Source organism: Hypanus sabinus, chromosome 3 (assembly GCF_030144855.1).
Source record: "Hypanus sabinus isolate sHypSab1 chromosome 3, sHypSab1.hap1, whole genome shotgun sequence".
NCBI classification, from domain to species: Eukaryota; Metazoa; Chordata; class Chondrichthyes; order Myliobatiformes; family Dasyatidae; genus Hypanus; species Hypanus sabinus.
The window spans coordinates 126,422,056-126,436,111 of record NC_082708.1 but is presented as its reverse complement, the minus strand read 5'-3'; the positions used below and the strand labels follow the sequence as shown (position 1 = coordinate 126,436,111).

General features: G+C 40.6%; 1 protein-coding gene across 1 annotated transcript in view; it reads left to right on the top strand.

Annotated features, from left to right (window-relative positions):
* Positions 1 to 14,056, top strand: part of LOC132390839 (NEDD4 family-interacting protein 1-like) — a 110,418-nt gene that overhangs the window by 29,739 nt on the left and 66,623 nt on the right. The gene's annotated exons all lie outside the window — the stretch shown is intronic.

The following is a 14,056-nucleotide window of genomic DNA, read 5'->3' as shown; positions in this document are numbered from 1 at the left end:
CAGGCAGTGACTAGTGGGGTACCGCAAGGCTCAGAGCTGGGCCCCCAGTTGTTTACAATATATATTAATCATTTAGATGAGGCAATTAAATGCAGCATCTCCAAGTTTGCGGATGACATGAAGCTGGGCGGCGGTGTTAGCTGTGAGGAGCAAGCTAAGAGGATGCAGGGTGACTTGGATAGGTTAGGTGAGTGGGCAAATTCATGGCAGATGCAATTTAATGTGGATAAATGTGAGGTTATCCACTTTGTTGCAAGAACAGGAAAACAGATTATTATCTGAACTGTGGTCAATTAGGAAAAGGGGAGGGAGATGCAACGAGACCTGGGTGTCATTGTACACCAGTCATTGAAGGTGGGCATGCAGGTACAGCAGGTGGTGAAAAAGGCAAATGGTATGTTGGCATTCACAGCAAAAGGATTTGAGTACAGGAGCAGGGAGGTTCTACTGCAGTTGTACAATGCCTTGGTGAGACAGCACCTAGAATATTGTGTGCAGTTTTGGTCCCCTAATCTGAGCAAAGACATTTTTGCCATAGAGGGTGTACAGAGAAGGTTCACCAGATTGATTCTTGGGATGGCAGGACTTCCATATGAAGAAAGATTGGATCAACTAGGCTTATACTCACTGGAATTTAGAAGATTGAGGGGGGATCTTATTGAAACATATAAAATTCTAAAGGGATTGGACAGGCTAAATGCAGGAAGATTGTTTCCGATGTTGGGGAAGTCCAGAATGAGGGGTCACAGTTTAAGGATAAAGGGGAAGCCTTTTAGGACTGAGATGAGGAAAAACTTCTTCACACAGAGAGTGGTGAATCTGCGGAATTCTCTGCCATGATCATACTGAATGGCGGTGCAGGCTCGAAGGGCCAACTGGCCTACTCCTGCACCTATTTTCTATGTTCCTATGCAAATTGAGGTCTGAAGTGTAAGTGCTGGGGTCACTTACCTAATGTGATGGTATCTGTGCAGAAGGCTTGTTAACATTTCAAATTAATAACCATGTAGGAGAATGGAAAAACCTAGCAGATTAAATAGTTCATAAATATACTCTGTGGCCACATTACTAGGTACACCTGTACACCAGCTCGTTAATGCAAATATCTCATCAGCCAATCATGTGGCAGCAGGTTAATGCATTAAAGCATGCAGACATGATCAAGCGGTTCAGCTTTTGTTCAGAGTAAACATCAGAATAGGGAAGGAACTTGATCTAAGTGACTGACTGTGGAATAATTGTTGGTGCCAGACTGGGATTATCTCAAAAACTGCTGATTTCCTGGGATTTTTACATGCAACACTCCCTGGAGTTTACAGAGAATGGTGCAAAAAAACCTCCAGTAAGTGGCAATTCTGTGAACCAAAACACCGTGTTAGTGAGAGAGGTCAGAGGAGAATGGTCAGACTTGTTCAAGCGGACAGGAAGGCGACAGTAACTCAAATAACCATGTGTTACAGCAATAGAGCAGCTCTGAACGCACTACACATTGAACCTTGCAGAAGAAGATCACAAACATACAGAAATATATTCAGTGAAATGACTAGTTCTTGGGAAAATAAATAGAAGATCTGTGTTTTCATGACAAAGGAGATCACGATGAAACGCAAACTTGAATAGAAGGGGATGGTAATATGACAAAAGATGAGAATTAAATGATGAATCTGGATTTGTTATTGGTTACAGGAAAATTTAGCTCAGCACCTGCTTCCTGTAGACATGAGAGGTTTGTTATGACTTGAGCAAAGTGAACAAATAACAGAGGTTGGAACGTTATGAAGTATCAATCAGGATGAGATTCTGTTCTTTTAGTAACATTGGCCTTCAGAGGAACATTTAATTGGACAAGGTCAGAAAATTCATAGTGTAAGTGAAGTAGACAAAGTAATTTGCTGTGTCCAGGAGCTCAGATTCATACTTCAATAGATGTGTTGGGCAAATCTGAATTTGATTCTCCCAGTGCAAAGGAAGGTTCAGCCTCAGGTATGTATGAAATATACAAGGTTAAACAAGGTACAAATAATTGTGTATTTTATCTGGAAGGGATTTTTTAGACATTGGGCTTGGCTCTGGGCTTTGGGCATTAAATGTTATAAGAAGGAGAGATGAAAAGAGTAGGATTCCATCCTCTGCCCTTAAGGTGAAAGGGACTAGAGGAAGGGGATATGGCGTTGAGTGTGAAGGATGACCAGTCTTGGGGTTTGGAAGGAAAGGATACCTCAGATTAGTGGCAAGGAGAGAAAGCATTGTTTGATTAGAAACTTGTACAGTATTGGTAAATGATCCCTGAATTATGAGATGGGAGATAAAGGCAAGTGTGACCACATTCCCACTCAGGCAGAGAAGACGCTCAAGGACAAAGGGACAGGAAATGACATGGATTTGCTCAGACTGTCACTTTGTATAAGAGCAGAGGAATTATTCTGACTTTAAGATAAATTAACAAAAGAAGTGTAACCAGTCCTTTGTTGGTATCTCATTACTATTAATAAATTTCCACATGGCTGGTTGAAGAAAAGTAATTTATAGCTATAAAGTATTTTGAATAGTGCTGATAATCTGAACGTCAATGTCTTGCTGTGGGGGAGCAAGAGAGAGAAACAGAAACTTGAGGTGGTAAAAGAAAGGGAGTGAGGGAGAAGACATGAGAGAGAAAAGGAGGTGGAGTGTGTGTGTGAGAGAGAGAGAGAGAGAAAGCTGAAATGGGAGTGGTTAAAAAGGGTTAAAGCGAACATGAGAGACAAATTGAGAGGTGTGGTGGAGAGAACTGACTCAAATCTGGTGACTGCAAAACAGGCAGTGAATCAAACTGATCACTGGCTTTCAATCAAATATGCAAATTTCCAAATGCTTTCATTGGAAGAAACCTCTATGAATGGGTCATATGCAGCAACTAAGTAATCCACCAACCTGCATATCTTTGAGACATGGGGTGGGGTTATGGAGAGACTGTGCACCCAAGGAAATCAACGCGATCATAGAGAGAAAGTGCAAACACCACATAACAATACCTAAGCTCATGAATGATCTAGGATCTCTGCCACTATGAAGCAACAATCTATTTGGTATCCTTTACAAGAGGACTGAAATCTGTAAGAATATGGCATTCAACAATTCCTGGTTCATTATGTACAATGTCATATGACATGGGCGATCATGGTCTTCCCATGACCTGGGCTATTCTTAGCAAGTTTTTCTACAGAAGTGCTTTGCTATTGCCTTCTTCTGAGCAGTGTCTTTACAAGACAGGTGATCCCAGCCATTAACAATATTCTTTAGGGATTGTCCGCTTGGCATCAGAGGTTGTATAACCAGGATTTGTGATATGCACCAGTTGCTCATATAACCAGCTACCACTAATGTGACCCTAATCAGTGGGGGGGGGGGGCTAAGCAGGTGCTAAACTATGCCCAAGGATGACCTGTGGGCTCGTGGAGGGAAGCAGTGCTTTCAACCTCCTTCGATGGAGGCATATCTCCACCCCACTACCCATCATACAACAATATGCCCATCGAGGTCAATCAAACTGAAGAACTCTGTTGATCCATGCCAAGTTATAAATGCAGAAGTGTAATGTAATGTACATTTATATGTTGAATCATATAAAAAGAAAGCTGTGATTAAGATTGAAAAAGAAGGAATTTCATGATTTGACAAGATAACTCGGGGTGTGATGATTAATTCTCTTGGTGGGAAACAGTATAGCCAAGCTCTTGGAAGAGCCAAGCAACATGGATGGTAATATACGGATTTCCATCTCTAATTGTTCAGGTTTAAATGGCAGAGCTTGCTATTCCATCCTCTTTGCAGTAGAAAGAAATGCTAACCACTAAGTCTGGACAAATATTTCATTTGTTTAATAATATCCCCAGTGACAGATTGCCCATCTATTTGTACTGAACATGGCCAGATTCCTAGTGATGTAATAATTCATGCTTATTTGAAAAGATTCATCCACTGTCTGCTGTTACAGCCTGGGGTTGAGATTTACCAGGAATGACTTCTGAAGTCTGTGGTTTTTAACTCTGCCTTTCCTTTACCCCTTATTGCTTGGAGACATACATAAAAACACTGGATAAGATTACCATTCAAAAAATGCTGGCTGCTTAAGATTTTTTTCCACTGTGCATGTGTGTAACTCTCAAAGCCACATAGTTTGAAATGGACTAAGGTGGTCAGCCTGCAGCATTGTGAGGATTATTAGTCTTTTAAGTCATAACACGTGTTGTCCCATAGTGGCTATGTTCTTTATGTATGATTACACAGTTGTTCTGCCTATTTTGATCATTTGTGAATTCATTATATTTTCTTTAGTAAGGTTATTTGAACACTTTTTTGTCAGTTTGCACCTAATTTACATTGATAAGCATGGGTATTTTGGGAGTAGGATGATTTATTTACTTAGCAAACATCTGATTGTGTTTCTTAGTGTGATTCTTTGTTTAAGAACTTCTATAAACTTCTATAAAGGCATTTCTGACTAAGAGCCAGGTCATTCATGATGTTATTATCATAGAATTATAGAAACATACTGCTCATTACAGAAATGGACTCCTATGGTCCATTTCATCCAGAATGATCAAGAAACCCATTGATGCTAATCTCATTTGCCTGCATTGATCCTGTTTCCCACTACTTTCCTACCCAGATGTTTGTCAAAACACTTTTATAACATTATAATAATATTTGTCTCAACTACATCTTCTGCCAGCTCATTCTATATATTCACCACCACTTGTGTGAAACCTTGCCCCTCAGATCTCCTTTATTTTTTCTCCCATTTCACTTCAAATCTGTCTCTCCAGTTCTGCATTCTATTGCCCCGGACAAAGATTTTGACCACCTATCTTAATTATACCCCTCAAACTTTATAAACCTCTGTAAGGTCACCCCTCTACCTCCTGCTGTATGTTCCTGTGATATTAAGCTCAGTGTATCAAATCTCTCTGTAACTTCCATTCCAGTCAACATCCTGGTAAATCAATTCTGCACTCTCTGTATTGTTATTACATACTTCCAGTCGTGTGGCAACCAGAACTATATGCAAAGCTCTAAGTAATATTTTGTACAATTGCAACATGATGACCCAACAGTTATCCTCAATGTCTCAGCCTATGAAGGCAACCTTATCAATCTTTTTTATCATCCCCTCCACCTGTGTTGCCACTTACAGGGAACCAAGGTCTCTCTCCATACGATGTCGTCCCTAAGGCCCTTGCCACACCATCTGTATGTTTGAACAGAGTTTGACTTGCATTACCTCACACTTGTCTGGATTAAGTTCTGTCTTCTCCCAACATCCCAGCCAATCATTGTCCAACTTTCATCGCTATCTCTGATTCCAGCAATTTTTGTGATTGCATAATATTCAGTACTCCTGCTGCCATAGTTTCAACTTTGCTATAATATAAAATAATCAGTGCCAACATGTTCAGGGGCACAAAATGCCTTAAGTTCTTTTATTTCCCCACTTTCCCAGGGACACACTGGAGTAAGATATTGTGCACGGTCATTTTGGCTGCTATTTAAATCTGATCTGCAGAAAGCATTGTGGATGGGCCATTGCCAGAACACAAGAGTTTTAAATGCTAAGTTATAATCATGTACAAATGAAATCTCACATTTTAAGCATTCGGGAATTTTGCCACTATTTGGCCATGAGAATAATGCCCCGTCTGAAATATCCACAGTTGTGCTTTAATGTAAGGAGCAATCCTCAGAATTTCCACATCTTATGGGACTGTATTGGAGTAATAGAAATGGAGAAGTGTCACGTCTCTGTGCTATAACTTAATAGCAGATGTCTTTCTACCTAGAGGTGAACGCAAGTTACTCTCTGACCCACACTCCTGCTACACAATTTTAGAACAGAATATTCTTTAAAGAACCTGAAAATGACAGATTCCCATGTGTAGAAGCAATTGCCTGAAGCTTCAGACTGAGTTTCAGAGCTGCAGTTCAAATAAATTGTTGCAAGTAATATTTCAATGAGTAAAATATCCCAACGCTATGGGGGTACCTTCAGCACACTGCAGCAGCTCAAGAAAGAAAGAAAGCTTGTTGCCACATCCCCAACAAAGACACCAAGTGTTGGTCTCAGTACACCCATGAATGAAAATAAAGGCCCTCTTTTAAGATGTGGACTAGAGAATCATTTAATCTGATGTTCAAAGGGCAGAAGAACCCCTTTGACAATGTTGTAAACTTTTGGAGAATCTAAACAAAAATATTCTGTAAACAATGCACATAACTTCATTGTTGCTGATAAAGCTTTAGAAAAACACAAACCCCATGGAAGTTCCATGCAGGCATGTTATGTAGAAATAAATACAAATCCCAAACCAATACAATTACATGAGGATGCATCTTTTTTAATTTCACATTCAAATGCAGAAGGTTATATTGCCTTTCCTTATTTTAATTCTGAGTTGTAGCTAACATTTCTGAGGTCTGCCTCATCAGAATCTGGATTAATGCTTCACCTCATTTCTGCACCGTCAATGTGCTGAATTTGTAGGTTATGTTCCTTGCTGGGTTTCTCCTCCACATACTGTATAGCAGTTTCTGTGAGAGTAAAACACTATCAGAATCAGTAGAGTACAGGAATAAAGGTATGATGTACAATATGAAGGTACAATTAAAATTAAAGGAAAATATCAAATGACACAGAAGCCAACAATTTGTGATAAGGAAAAAGTACTGGAATTTTTAACAAGCATGAAAAAAATCTGCAGATGCTGGAAACTGAAAGCAACACACAATAAGTGCTGGAGGAACTCAGCAGGCCAGGCAACATTTATGAAAAAGAGTTTGCAGTCAAAGTTTCAGGCCGAGACCCTTCATCTTGGCCCAAAATGTCGACTGCTTACTCTTTTCCATAGATGCTGCCTGGCTTGCTGAGCTCCTACAATTTCTGTTTTTTTTTAAACGATACCTACCATACTGAAAAAAAAAAGATTTTTCAGTTCAAAGGTACAGCGTGTGCTGTTAGATATTTGTAAATGAAGCATTGCAAAGCAATAGCAAGGCTATTCTCGATAACAAAGATCAGTAACATTGTCTACCTGCAGTAACAAGCCCCAGGCCTCAGCTTACTTATGTTCCAAGGTGGTACCTTTAATTATCTATCCGTAATGCTGTAAGTAGCTACTGTGCTATAGCTGACAGGTTGGTTGCCTGTGGCACTGTATTTCCCTGAGGTACTGAATGAATTACTGAGGCAGCCAGATTTATGGCAGACAATGTGCCAGTGTGGAAGCAGTTGATTATAGACCTTTAATTACAGCCTTCCCCTCTGAACATCAGGCAGGGATACAAAGGCTGCCAGATTTCTCAAGGGACTTTGCAACATGTAGAATTCAAACTTATTATTTAGGTTCCCTCCTATTTATTTTATAATAAACAGAATCAGAATCAGGTTTATTTCACTGACATACCTTGTGAAATTGTTGTTTTGAGGCAGCAGTACAGCGTAAGACATAAAAAAGTTACTATTAAGTTACAATGAAAATGTAAAATGAAGAATAGTGCAAAAGAGGAAAAGTGAGGTAGCATTCCTGAGTTCACGGAACAGTCAGAAATACGATGGTGGAAGGGCAGATGCTGCCCCTAAAATGTTGAGTGTGTCTTCAGGCTCCTTTCTCTCCCCACTGATGGCAGTAATGAAAAGAGTCTTGTCCTGGATGATGTGAGTCCCCAGTTATGCATGCTGCCTTCTCAGGCACCACCACATCCTCAATGGTGGAGAAGCTAACGCACCTGATGGAGCTGGCTGAGACTGTAACCCTCTGCAGCTTTGCAGTCCTCTGCATTAGAGCCTCCATACCAGGCAGCAATGTGGCTACTCAGAGTGCACTCCTTGGTACATCTGTAGAAATCTGTTAAAGTCTATAGACATCCCAAATTTCATCAAACTCCTGATGAAATCGAGCTTCAGGTGTGCCTCCTTCATGATTGTATCAATATGTTTGGCCCAGGATAAATCCTCTGAGATGTTGACACCCAGGAACTTGAAGCTACTCGTCCTTTCCATGGGTGACCCCTGGTGTGCGTTCTCCCAACTTCCCCTTCCTGAAGTCCACAACGAAGTCCTTGGTCTTGCTGATGTTAAGTGCAAAGTTGTTGTGGTGATGCCACTGAACCACCCAATCTACAGTATCTCACTCCTATGTGCCTTCTTGTTGCCATCTGAGATACTGCAATGACAGGGGTGATATCAGTGAATTTATAGATGACACTTGAGCTGTGCCTACCTACGCAGTCATGGGTGTAGATGGAATAGAGCAATGGGCTAAGTATATATCCTTGAGGAGGGCCTGTATTGATTATTAGCAATAGGATGTTATTACTAATCGGCTCTGACTTTGGCCACTTGATAAGGAAGTCAAGGATCCCATTGCAGAAGGAAGTACAAAGGCCCAGGTTTTGAAGTTGTTGATTAGTTCTGATGGGATGATGGTGTTGAATGTCGAGCTTTAAACAATAATCAGTAGCCTGGTATAGGCATTGCTGGTGTGCAGGTGATTCAAGGGTGAGTGGAGATCCAGTGAGTTTGTATCTGCTGTAGACCTATTGTGGCAGGTCTGATTCTCTGCTCTTACTCAATCAGAGAAAAATACTGCCAAGAATGTCTCATTATTATAACATAATGTTTATGTTTAAGTATGCAAATAGTTTAAAATTTTGTGAATAATCAAGGCAGGAGATAATTTTCTGAAGACCCTTTTCACTGTGTAAGAGAACAGCATTCATTAACTGTGTTTTTGCAGTGTTCTTTAACAATGTTACTTTATAAGTGATCACATTTTCTCAATGTCAAGCACTGCTGGTATATACTATAAAATTTAGCATCCTGTTTATGTACAAATAGCTCTTTCTAAGAAAACCCAAACTGAGTTCAATTTGGTACATTTTTTGGCATACATGCAAGAAGGGGAAAAAAAACGTTTAACCCTGGATGGAATGGTATTCACAAACATACATTGATTTTAGTGAGCAAAATAAACTTCAAGTTAATCCTTAATAGAACCTAATCACATGCAGAATAGGAATATGTACCATGAAAAGTTACTAGTAAGATATGATTAGTGAAATAAATCAACAGTTTTTTTTCATTACAGGAGGGTATTATTTTTTCCTTCAGGTTTTTGAAGCAAAGTGTGTGTGAGATAATGCACAAGGAACAACTATAACAAAAAGAGATCAATGTGAACCTAACCATTGTGGGGATGCGTCACTGGAGATTCACAGCTTACTGGATGTATCTTCCATCATGCGTGCCTCAGGAGTTATCTGTTAAATATCTGATCACTTCTCTCAATCAGTTTCCCAACACCCACATCAATGAGCAACTGTGTGCAGTCTGGCTCTTAGACTATGGCTCAAAAGCTCTTTAGTCTCACCATCTCTCAACCACTTTTTTTTTCGTTGTACACAATATTGGAAGAACACTACATTGAGAACAAATGTGAAGCTGGCTAAAATTCAGAGTTTTACACTCACTTTCATGAAATGCAGAGCAAATGAGATCAATAAAGCCTAGAGGGTAACTTCCAACACAACCCAGACCATGCAATCAGTAGCAAAGCTGTGTGAGGCAGAGCCAGTTAGTACATCACCCTTCATAGATGTATAGAGTTACATTCCTCATTACTCTGTTACATTTCTGCCACTTCATGTTATCTAATTGACATTGAATTCCTTAGAGTGTTCCTCTCGATGCATGTCTTTTTTTCATAAATTTGCAAAACTGAAATTTCTACCAAGGTATTTTTGTGAGCCACAGTCAGTCTACTGTGGTACAATGACCATGGTTCCAGATGGATAACTCATTTAAATCTGAACAGATTTCTACTGTACAGTGCAATACTCTGCTGTCATTCATGGGTGACATTCTTGATAGAGCCATGATTATCTGACATTTCATGTTTGCATTACCATTGGTGGCTAGAAATGAAGGTCTTTAAGAGAAAGTAAAATGTAACTGCCACAAGAAACACTACGTTTAGGCTCCAGTGCTCAGGTAGAATAATAGCATGTTGCTCCATGAATACCATCCACCCACCCATTGTTCCACCCTGTATTCTTTCTAGAATTCAATAATCAATCAGTGACTAACATGGTACTTTTATCAAAGTTCAAAGTAAATTTATTATCAAAGTACATTTTTGTCAGCATGTACTACCCTGAGATTCATTTTCTTGTGAGCATTCACAGCAAATACAAAGAAACACAATAGAATCAATGCAGACCACACACAACAAGGACAGACACTCAAACTGCAAAAGACAACAACCAGTGCGAATACAGAAAGGAAAAAAAATCATTAAATATTGAGAACATGAGATGAATAGTCCTTGAAAGTGAGTCCATGGGTTAAGGGAACAGTTCAGTGATGGGGTGAGTGAAGTTATCCATTTTGATTCAAGAGCCTGATGCTTGAAGGGTAATAACTGTTCCTGAACCTGATGGTAAGAGTGCTGAGGCTCCTATACTTCCTTCCTGATGGCAGGAATGAAAAGAAAACATGCTCTAAATGGTGAGGATCCTTAATATTGAATGCTGCTTTCCTGTGACAGCACTCCTTGTAGATGTTCTCAATGATGGGGAGAGCTTTACCTGTGATGGACTGGGCCATATCCACTACTGTACTTTTTGTAGGACTTTCCATTCAGGGCATTAGTGTTTCAATGCCAGACCCTGATCCAACCAGTCAGTATACATACATCTATAGAAGTTTGTCAGAGTTTTAGGTGACATGGCGAATCTTCACAAACTTTTAAGAAAGTAGAGGCACTGCCGTGCCTTCTTTGTAATGGCAGTCACGTGCTGGACTCAGGACTCAGGCTGGAGGAGCAACATCCAACCTCCAACCTGATGACATGAACATCACCTCCCTTTGGTGCTCCTCACCTTCTTTTTCTTCTATCATCTTCTGTCCTCTTTGATCAGATTCTGCCTTCTCCAGCCCTTTTTCTGTTTCATCACTCAACTTCCCAGTACTTTACTTCATTCCCTCCCCCCCTCCCAGTTTCACTTATCACCTGCCACCTTGTAGTTCTTCCTCCCCTCCCCCCCCACCTTCTCACTCTGATTTCTCCCCTTCCTTTACAGTCCTGAAGAAGGTCTTAGTCCAATACTTAATTTATTTACTCTTTTCTAGAGCTCCTGCCTGGCCTGCTGAGTTCCTCCAGCATTTTATGGGTGTTGCTTGGTAAGTGTCTAGCTTTTCTCCTTGCCCCATTGAAGTCTCCTTTCTTGAATCAGACTATGATGTACTATATTTTTTGAGACACAAGAAATTCTACAAAAGCTGGAAATTTTGAGGAGTACACACAAAATGTTGGAGGAACTCAGCAAATCAGGCAGCATCTCAGGAGGGAAATGTATATGAAAGCACTAGCCACATCTCTTTACCCAAGCCAACAGCTCACAACAAGAATGGGCCCAAACATGGACTGTTTATAGATGCAGTCTGACATGTTGAATTCCTCCAGAATTTTCTTTATCGTGTTCAACATACTTTCCTCAATTTGGAGTCCCTACATTACTCTGAATGGAGTAATGCCTTGGGCTGCTTTGGGTGGACAGCAGTTCAGAGGCAGGATGATGTTACTGACCTTCTAGCATTGGTTGCAATCTCAATGCATCTGTCTGTTACTAACATCCATGTCGAGCTGGGCTGCGTTAGTTTTTAGGTGTCTGGATGCTGAAGACTGCAGTGGGGCATGACTGGCATCCACTGATCTCCTCTCCTCTGGACTGCCAGCAGCCACAAGCCATTCATTTTATCTACACATCACAACCCAGCCGCAACGCTGATCCCTTCCATGATCCAATTAATTCGCTTCTACTGCATTTGACAGAAAAGTAGACAGTGGCCATTTTAAAGTTATTTTTAATTCGAGATACAGCATGGTAACAGACCTTTCCGGCCAAATGAGTCCATGCCGCACAATTACACCCATGTGACCAATTAACCTACTAACCCGTACATCTTTAGAATGAGGCAGGAACTGGAGTGCCCAGAGGAAACCCAACCAGTAATGAGGAGGACATACTGTAGAAACTCCTTACAGACAGCGCTTGGAATTGAGCCTGGATCACTTGTACTGAAATAGTGTTACGTTATGCTACCCTACGTGCTAGCCGTCCCAGATGAGACGTTAGAGGAGGACATTTAGTATATATTGCCATCAACATTGTAGGCCAATGGCCTGCTCAGTACTGTACTGTTACATGTTCCAAGTCCATTAATGCAAAAAGTATTTATTTTTATCTTGTCTCTTCACTTGTTTTCTTTCCTCCCTGCCTGGTTTGGAAAGCATGAGTTAACATTGCAGACCAAAGAAGCTTCATCAGAATTAACAAAGAATCTTCCAGACAAATCATTAACTCTGTTTCTCCTTGTACGGATGCTGTCTGATCTACTTTTGTTGTTTTATTTAAATTCAGATTTCCAGCATCTATAGTTGTTTGACCTCATCGGATATCTCACAGAGAATGTGGTCTAATTGTGTATCTTTATTAACAAGGCCTTGTCCTTCTGCTTGTACACTTCCACTAGCTAATCATATCAGTTCTAGGATTAAAAAAGAGAGTCAAATTTTTGTATATGAGGAATTCCATCCCGTAAGCTGGACAGTCCTTTTTCTATAATTCATACTGTTCTCCATAAGACTTGCATCTTTTACAACAATGCCCTTGTTTCCTTCATTGCATGGGTAGAATTGCATTCTCTACATCAAATTATTAACTTCGGCTTTGGATCTCTTTGAGGCTCAAACTCAATAAGATTTTTCAGGTCACTGTTCCAAACCCACCATTGCTTATTTCAACAGGTTCTGTTCCTTCAGTCCTGCATCTCAGATTCCATATACAATTCTACTGCAACTCCCTGTTTTGATGACCGAGCAGATATAACAGCAATTCACATTTTCAGTCACTCAGCTATATACCTACAGTGTGCTATTGTACATTTATACCTATATATTTATTGGTCACAGAGTTCACAGCACATTGTTCAAGCAAGTGAGTCCAAAATGTATCTGTCTCTTAGCATGCACTCCAATAGGGTCAAGCCCATTGTTGGTCCAATAGATCTATTGTTCCTCTACATGTTTCTATTTAGCATTTCCTTGATGAACATCGTTCACCGTTAAGCAAGACCTCAACGGTGGAACAGGCGGACAAAGTTACTTGAAGTTCAGTGGCTGTGAAGGCAGATGAAGGCTGCAACAAATCCATCAGCTCCAATCATCGTGGTTTCCATGCCATTGGAATCAGTTGGTTGATTTGTGAAGTATGTATCTTCACTCTGATAGAACAAAGACCATTATCCTCAACCTCAAGGGATAGCCATGACGACAATGAACATAGAGCATGCTTAAATCATTTTATGGTCTCTTCCAGAAAGATGGAGGTGAACTCAGATGCGGCAGCTTCTATGGGATCGACCGAAGGTGTTTTGTGTTTATAAGCATAGTATTTTTATGATTGCAAGATCCTGCTGGACATTAAGAACTTAAAGTGCTGCATGTCTATGCCATCTGTGAGTTGCTTATTTGGGGAGAGACGTAAGGAGCTGGACTTGGTCTGGAACACGATGCTGCCTGTGCCAGGCATCAGTACATGAAGGAGGAGTGCAGTCGAACAGCAAGTGGATGCTTTAGTTGCTCTTCTTGAGATCGCCAGATCCTGTTTGAAATTGGTAGTGTGGAATGCTGCAAGTCTGATTCACTGTTTTATTGGCGAATGCCAGGGGAGGACAGTGGGGGAGATGAGTGGCCTCAGAAATAGTGATGACTAGGCTTCAAGCCATGGTGTCACCTGTTTACGGATGCCCAGGCAGGGGCATCGGAGTCAGGCACTCCACTGGAGGTAGTCCATGCTGAGTCAATGCTGACCCTCGGTGTTTGCTTGGCAGTAGACGAGTTGTTTGATTTTAGACTGCTGCAACATTCATAAACTCAGGAACTTGGACTATTTTTCTGTGTGTGACTGTATTTTACTGCTATCTTATATGTGCCTTGAGTTGTGTATGATTGTTGGCGCCTTG